This window comes from Stegodyphus dumicola, chromosome X1 (genome assembly GCF_044657685.1).
Source record: "Stegodyphus dumicola isolate Sdum_Otavi_A_Nest chromosome X1, ASM4465768v1".
Taxonomy (NCBI): Eukaryota; Metazoa; Arthropoda; class Arachnida; order Araneae; family Eresidae; genus Stegodyphus; species Stegodyphus dumicola.
In genome coordinates this window covers 198,158,331-198,167,554 of record NC_140780.1, presented here as the reverse complement: position 1 = coordinate 198,167,554, position 9,224 = coordinate 198,158,331, and the positions used below count along the sequence as shown (strand labels likewise).

The 9,224-nt window shown below is 28.5% G+C and overlaps 1 long non-coding RNA gene across 1 annotated transcript in view; it reads right to left on the bottom strand.

The window, feature by feature from the left end:
- Positions 1-505: 505 nt before the first annotated feature.
- The window catches only part of LOC118191837 (uncharacterized), a 54,875-nt gene continuing 46,156 nt past the window's right edge, over positions 506-9,224 (bottom strand). Inside the window, exons 3-4 of the long non-coding RNA XR_004758674.2 lie at positions 8,739-8,890; positions 506-708 (exon numbers count right to left, since the gene is read on the bottom strand). This is a non-coding gene — a long non-coding RNA (uncharacterized LOC118191837). The remainder of the gene's footprint in view (positions 709-8,738; positions 8,891-9,224) is intronic.

Sequence of the window (9,224 nt, the reverse complement as noted above, 5' to 3'; positions counted from 1 at the left end):
TTTAAAAAAAGAATAGATAAATGTTAGTATTCTTTAGAACTGTATGTAGATGTCATAGGATCATTTCTATAGTATGATTAGCGAGTTCACCTATGTGCAGATTAACAGTTTTATCGTAAGTATGCAAGTAAATAATTTATATCATTTTGGGAGGAAAGGTTCGGAATGCTATGCAAGATTAAAACTATCTAAGACAGTACGGTAATTTATAATTTTACTAATGTTCGACACATATATCTATCTTTTCAAAGATTTCTTATTATATTATTTTCTGTTTCATGTACAGAACAGTAATAAACCCCAATGCAAAGAAAACTTAATTGCATGTTAGAGAGTAGTTGCGTTATGCTAGTTGGAATATTAGTAGCTATTTTGCTTATAATAAAGAAGTTTCTGATGTTTACGTTGAATTGTATGATACATGCTAGTAGTTACAGCCATAATGTTTAAATCTGAATAAAATTTTGTGGTAAGAATGAAGAAAAACTACATGATGTCTGAAACGAAAAAAGTATTTATTTGTTATCTTACACATTACAATACATAATGCAAAGATTATATTTGCTTTAAAATTATAATTAGTAAACCAGCATTGTCTTACTCAACAGATACATCAGTCTTCATATTTCTTGCTGAGGTCGCATTGCAGTAATTGCCATGGTTGTCACTCTTTGATGACTGACTGCACCATTAACTTCCATTAATGATCTGCAATTTTTTTTAAGATATGAATGATCTGAGAATAACATTCCATTTAATTTTAGAATTATATCAGTACAACTATTTATATGAAAAAATTGAAAATAAAGACTCGTTGCTCTAGAACTTACATATCTGAGAACTTACAAATATGAGAACTTTAGGATTTAGTACATATATTATCTTTGAACGACTCTAAACAGATTAAGTGTACATTGTCACAGAAGAATAACTGGAATAATTAATATTCGAGAATTGCAATAAGTATCTAAAGTAACTTAATATAAAAGTAATAATAATTATACACGAAAAAATATTGATCGATTCGTATATGATTTTTTTCCTTATTTACATGCACCACTTTCGTTTAGTTATTGCATAGTGATAAAGCAGGATTTTATAAATGTCACCTATTCTCACAATGAATTAAAACTGTCTTAAAAATCATCATAACCAATCCAAGCTAACTTGTGCCAACAGTTTTTGGTATCATGGTCTTAGTTATAAATTATTCACAGGAGACTTTGATTCAGTAATAGTGTGTCTTTCATATATATTTTATTGTTAGATCAGTGTTTGCGAATTGTGCATTATTTTTATTTGAATAGGCGTTAAAGTCATGTCCGTTATAAATATACGCGTAGCCAAACGACGATTCATAAGATCTTTCATTTATCTGTGAAATTATAAAAATGCGTTGTTCATCAGTTTTATAAAGTTAATCATTTAAAAAGTTACCTGTTTTCTTTATTTTTAAAAGTATTGGACGGTAGGTGTTATTTTATACCATGAGTGACATTAATAAAACAAGTTTTGAACTTCTCTAACAAGTCGATTTAAACTTTACTTGTTGTGTGCGCTATCTTCTGCATTCAAAATAAAATAATAATTAATTATTTCTTTGATATCCCTGTTTTTGTTTAATTTTCTTTAAACTATAAAACATTTTTTTATTATTTTGATATTTTTCAGCTTACATTAGTTTACGTTTTTTAAAAATATGAATTTCATGTTTAGTTTGAATTTTGTTCAAACGTAAAGGCTTAGTTTATAAGTTAGCGTTAACAGACATTGTTTTTTCTCAGAAAGAGAAGCAAAATGTTTGCAAGGTTCTTGGTATTTTTAAATTCCTTATTTCTCCTATTTTTAAGAATTTTAACTTAAACTACTTCTTTAAGGTATTATACTTTAATCAGAAGTTTTCGAATCTTGAATTGAAAATCTTGAATTGTTAGTTCTTTTTTTGTTCTATTTATCCCATTTTCGTAAAATATTTTAATAATTTGGCCTCTAATATCAATCATTTTCAGTATAAAATAACTAATTCAAAAAATAATATCTAAGCAAGTGGCGATATCTAGAATGCATGTATGGTTTAGATTTTAACAACTTTTACTCTAACAGTTTAATTAGTTTAATAATTTAATAAAACGAGGGAGGAAGAAAAGTGTTGCCATTTTTTAAATGAAATTTTTGTTAAATAAGAATGAGGAGTTTAAACATAACATTTAGTCTGGAACTATGAAACTGATCTGAATATAAATGTTCATGTCTGAATATGAATAATTTCTGTGATTTTCGAAGAACTAAATTCTAGAGATTTTTATTTCTCAAATACAAATATTTGGTAAATCCTTGTCTGAATTTTTTTTTAACTTTTATTAATATTTCTGGTAGGTTCTTGAAATTGTGACGGAAGTTAATTAATAAAGTTAAGTTACTCATTTAAGAAATAAGATAATATTTTTCTTTTTGGTACATGAGATAAACACCAGAAGGTGAAACAATTTCCCATCTTGATTCTCCGTGACGGTATAACTTCGGAAATTACATTTCATAAATTTGCGTTTAGAAATGGCTTAATTCATTTGAAAAAAAAAATTCATTCTCAGCTATTACCAAGTTTAGTCTCCTTTACACCTTATTTGGGGCAGACAAATTTTACTCGTGTTTAGCATTCATCGTAGTATTTAAATTTCTTTAGCTCCACGATTATTACGAATTTTGCATATCATTATTTAAAACTACCAGTTTTTGAAGAAAATAAATTTTTACATACTGATTTATCATTAGTTTTGTTTTCCTACCGGTATTATGTTCTTACTCTTTATCGTTTTTATCCAGTTTGTTCCCAAATACTTCGCTAATTAAGGAACCTACAGAAATAATTTTAAGTGCACTTAAATAGGACCAAAATTCGCATTTCTTTCCCATGAAATGCGAACCACGTACTCTTATCAACTAATTCAAGCTAAGCACAAAAAACTAAAACTGATATTTTAAAAATTCAAACTGATATTTTTATTATTTTGCTAAATATCACTTTTGTCATTTATTCTAAAGTTAGGTCATCAGGTTGTATTTAATTAGAAAGTTAGCTTTTATCATTTAAATGACCTGAAACAAACCACATTTAGAGAAAAAATTTGAGAAAATATGAATGGAATATTAGTTATTATTTCTACTCAATGGTTCTATACGCAAGATTTTTTATTTGTCTATTTTAAAATTAAAACAATGGTTGCGTATCTTGTCGCTATGCTCTATTTTTGTATCTTTTATTTATTTGTTTGTTTATTTGAGTAAATCTTTTTCAATTAATTTGAGTTTGCCAAGCCATTTCTGAATCAGGTGTAAGAAATTTTTTAATAATGAACATGAAGCAAAAATTAAGTTATAAAAGAGTAATGTATAAATCACCAGTTATTGTTCTTTCAAAACATTAATTTAAAAAGAAAACGATAATCTGAAGTTTGTTTCTGGCATTTTATGATGTCACTGTTGAGTTATAGAATGACATTTACTGTATAATACCATAAAAACATGCAGTCATCCTGCGCAATTAAATAAGATATTTGTGAGACTTTAAATATGGTGTGTATGGTGTACTTAATTATGGCAAAGCACACTAGGGCTATCTGCCTAAGGGAAGGGATGCCTTCGTGGAGGACTTTCTAAGGGAAATTGGCTCGTATACACGTTACACATGGTGAAAACCGCGAAAACGCCCATGCAGCCAGCCCGTTCGCGGGATTCGAACCTCGGACCGAACTACCAGTGTTCAGCGACTTTACCGCTCGGCCGCTGGTGAGCCCGACTTTAAGTATAGAATTTTAATTTTATTGCTTTAGTATTTTATCTATAAAACAGATTATCTTTTATGCGCTGGCTTTGTGTTTGCCTGTAAGCCTGTAAGCATGTGTTTGCCTGTAAAGAGAGAGAGAGCGATAAATTATTTTTATACTTTATTCTAAATAATGTTCACTTGAAAATAATGAAATAAACTAAATAAAGCAATAAAACGGAATGGCTTAGAATCTAAGTAATGACATGTTTTGTGATGTTTAGTAAATTTAAATTATTAAGTGTCGACATAATAAACGTGAGCAAACTTTTATGATTTGAAATTCATTTTTTTACCTAATTATACTTTGACTACTCTTATTAATATTTTAGAATAAATTCTATTGTTAGCAAACTAAATTTGAGTGTAATGGCATTTAATATTCATTCCGTAATTCTCGTAATTCTCGTAGACGGTAGTAATAATCAGGGTAGAGACGGTAGTAATAATGATGGAGAATTCTCGTAATTCTCGTAGACAGTAGTAATAATCATGGTAATGAACACATTTCTCCTGCCTGATGTTTGAAGAACTTGTTACGTTTTAGAGCCGATTTAGCTTTATTTGACGCATTTGCATTAAATATTGCTTTATTAAATGTTATACGCCAATTGAGCTTTGAGGAAAAATTAAAATTTCTAAGGAAAACACCTTTAAGGATGTACAAAAACGGCGTTCTTTTAATTATTAGCCGTTGTTTTTTCTGAAAAGAGCTACTATTTGTTGTTTTGTTACGTATTTAAAACTGCATTCTTACATCGACATCAACGATGTGATAGCAATGTTTACCAAAATTTTCCCCTATTCCATAGAATATAACTGTAGCAAAAATATGACCCTCAAATTTCGTCACTAGCAAAACTAGCAAAGTCACATAAACTAGCTACCATCACCTTTTTTTTTCGAAATAAATTAATGTTTGAGATTAATTGATTATATACATGTAATTAAATTGTTTGTTACATAAAAGTTTTATGGCGATAATTCCAATAAAATTTTGAGGCTGAATTTGCTATTTCATCCGCGCTTGATAAAATAATGCTTTTCTGTTTTCTCTAAAAACAGCATAACTTTCTTACTATCGCCTCTAATAATGGAGTAAGATCATAATTCTTAAAAGTGGCAACGTGACTCCAGAAACTGCGGCTTCCCGTCGACCTACACTACTTAAATGTTGTTGTTTTGATTTTTAATGTCAGTGAAGCAGATTAAAAAAATAAAGCTTTTAAAGGAAACTCAAACCTATGGTACACTGAGTGTACAAACCTATAGTACCTATGGTTACTCAAACCTATGGTAAACCATACACAGAACTTTCCTAGAACTTTTTAATATATATATATTAAAATATATTCAGCTATTATATAAATATATATATATATATATATGCATATACTAAAATCGATTATATTTGCCCATTATATGTTCATTCACAGTTTCAGGTATTAAGTTAAACATAAATTGCAGAATGATTTTTCATTACTGAAAGTTACATTTTCCGATCTTTAATAATGTTTTCCCTTAAAAATCTGTATAGTCATAAAACGAAAAATGAAAATGAAAAGAATACCAGAAAAATTACTTGTCACATCATAAAAATTAAATTATTTCAAAACTTCACACTGGAAAATAATTCAAACAATGTCATAAAAGCTGTCTTTAAAAGACCACTTTCATAATTCTGTCTTCATGAAATTTAGTATATGCATTACTCATTTTCACATAATTAATTATTACTTTTGTAACTCATCTTCAGATCTTATTACAATAACGATCTGTAAGATCGAACTAGATGATTTGTACGGAAGGTGTTGCGATTAGTATTTTTTTGTGACTCGCAGTCCACAGCCATGATATATCTGAAGTAAATTGACGTCTGCTTCCATCTTATATTGGTTAGTTTCAGTAAATAACCTTTCAATACGCAATTTTACCATAGATCGACTATGATGGGGAACTTGATAACATTGAATTGCATTTTTAATATATTATTATGGGCTAGATGATAATTTTTTGAACTAAGTTTCATTGAAAACAGATTCATCATTTAATCCTCTCTCTCTCTCAAACTAGATTCCTTATTCGAACATCTTGATAATTACTCTGTTAAAAATGCGAAAGAATTGAGGTATAATTTATAGAAATAACTGTTTGTGTTCTTGGGTATTCCATAATTTTGAAAATTTTTTATTGCACAATTTCGATATCCTTTCAATATGAAGCAGTATAATAGTAATTTCTGGGAAAATCTATTTGTTATATGAGCTTCATTAAAGATATAAATCCCATTAAGTAATCCTTATTAACGTTTCAAAGCGGCTCCTAAATTGTACATCGGCTTATTATAGGAAATTAATTTACAGTTCCTGCAACTAATCCTATTTTAATTTAATATAGGATGAGGAAAGAAGGATCATATTAAATCATGAAAATCAAAACTGGCGAGTCTAATATAAGACAAAATATTTGTTAAGATGTGTTTAATTTTATTTTGAATGCAGTCTTAAGAAAAGGGCTGTGTTAAAAACTCTTAATATAATGGTAATTAAAGGTGAAAAGAAACGTTCTTGTTTTAAAAAAAAAAACTTGAAATTTAGCTTACCTAGCGTGCTGCAAAAGAGTTAACATTTAACATGTTAAGAATCAAAGAATAAAAATATAACGTTATGAAACTCTACCTGCTGTAACCTTTACAATATTAATTTAAACTCATCAAGGGAAAAAAAGCTGTAGATTTTCTAATATATAACATTTTAATTAAATACATAATTTCGTAGGTGTATATCATCATGAAAAAAAAATTATGCTCTTTAACAAAGACAATTAATAGTCATATAATTAAATACCCTAAATCTTATTTCAGTCGAATGATAATCGTTTATAAATTTGAAAATACATAACGCTTTATTATTTTACATTACATTAAATCGAATTGTTGTTCAAACTAAATTAATTTGTTTACTCGAATTGTGTGCTCGATTTCTACGACGGGCGCAGTTATACTTCAATATTCAAATGAGAGAAATGCAATTTAGAACCTGCCAGAAATAGTCATGCTTGAAAGATGAATGGGAAAAATATCGCAGCTGTTTACAAAGTTGCTTTCCGTGTGTCATCGTCACTAACCAGGAAAAACAAACTTAACTGTTTTGCTTTCTTCCTTCAATAGCAGAACTGACAAAATGAAGCAAACACCAGCTTTTTAAATCCGATTTTTTTTTATTTCTTATTTTTAGTTTCAAACTGTTCTACAGTAATGCATTAAACAAACCAAATAAAAATGTTTAATTTATCTGAAGTGGTAGATAAAAAAATTAAAAAGTAAACTTTATTGTGAAAAGCATTACTTAGTGATGCTGATATTGTGAATTTAATAGCGGCTTTCTACGGATGAAAAAGGGTTGTTAACAGTTTGTTGATAATATTTACGTAATGCAGGTATAATAAAAGTAAATCAATAAATGCATATTAGAATTCTGAATTATCCTAAATTACCACGTCATATTTCAAGCTCGCAGTTATGTCTTAAGTTTTAAAAGTAAAAAATATTTGCATTTTTCGCCATTTTTGCATTTGTACTTGTACTCTTATTCAGAAAAGTAATCAGTAAAATAGGCTTTGAGAAAAATAATAAATAAAAGTAATAAAGCGACATATATCGATTAATTTCTACCTGTATTTTATTCTAATAAAATTTCTTTTAATAACTAATATATGTGTTATATCAAGTGATGTCTTAACATTACTAGATTATTTATCTAGGTGGTATTTGATGTCCTTCACATTTCGGTAAAAGAAAAGAGAACGAGTAAGTACATAGAATTGGACTACATTACGGAACTTCGGATCGTGTATTTAATTATGGCAAAGCACACTAGGGATATCTGCCTAGGGGGAGGGATGCCTTCGTGGAGGACTTTCTAAGGGAAACTGGCTCGTATACACGTTACATGGGGAAAACCACGAAAATACCCATGCAGCCAGCCCGTTCGCGAACCTCAGACCGAACTACCAGTGTTCAGCGACTTTACCGCTCGGCCGCTGGTGGGCTACGGAACTTCGGAAACTCAAATTTGTTTAAAATATTACTGTTTCATTTTTTTAATTTATACATTCATATTTATTTTAAATTCACATATATATTCATTCCTGTTTCATATTTATTTTTAAACGCATTTAAAAATATTTTCACCCTTAATAGTAATATTTTCTGAAGAAATTAAGTTCTCATTCTTTGCAACAATAAAAATGGGATGCATTTACAAATACTTCAGACAGCTAGAGTTAAGATTTTATCTTTTAATTTTAGATACAAATCTTTATCAAATAAAAATTTTATCTTTTAGCTACAAATGATGTAAATTATGACACGAGCAACTTGTGACAACTTATTGGTGAAGGTTGGGAATTTCATGATAAATACCGTTAGATAAAGTGCTATGTAATGGTATGTCAGGAAACTAAAATAAAGCATCAGGGTACTAAAAAGAGGCTGACCTGCTTTAAAAATCTAAGTTAAAAAATTTATTTCATTCTTTACAAAGGTAAAAAGGTAAAATTAAGCTCAAAGAGCGTACAACTAAAAAACTAAATCGCCTTTAAATTCTTTTGTTATGGCAATAAGAAAGAAAATCCAAAGTAAATTAAAAAATATTCTTATGGTATAAATTTAAGGAAGTAAATTGCATACCTAATGTATAATAGCAACATTAATCGTTAATTCTATAATTTGTTTTCATTTTTAACCGCTACGTTTTTATGTTCTTTATTATGTTTTTTAATTCCAGAAATTAAGGAAACAAATTCTCAGACTAACGAAGTAATTCATCTTAAATACAAAACTACATCTAACAACAAAGGCACATAAGCACACACACACACACACAAAATAAATAAATAAATAAATAACCTATACCAAATTTATGGATGCATTCCTCTCTGTAGAATCTCATGCAGTGACTCTGTTTGCAAACCTCGTGCATTTATTCCAAAGATCATGGAAACGTTTAATCTTTATTTGTAATCATTTTGAGATGATTACAGTAGATCCACTTGTATTTGAGTAATCTGGAAAAAAGTAAACCATGAGATCCGTGTAAGTAGAATAAAAATAACTTTGCACTATTTGTGGATAAATTTTGTGGAAGAGTACCATATTTCATTCAGAAAATACCCAAATGTTGAATATCTATAAAATTCTAAAAATTATTTAATTTCTGTAAGGAGTTAAAGCAGACTGAACTCAAGACCGAAAGATCTACTTTATTATTCATCATTTTCTTTTGATCTTATCTAAAATATATTTTCAATTTGTATTTCCTTTCACTGTGAGAATAAATGAATGTGAAAAATCACAGTTCTGTGAGAAATCACAGAATGAGTTGTTAAGAAACTTCTCATA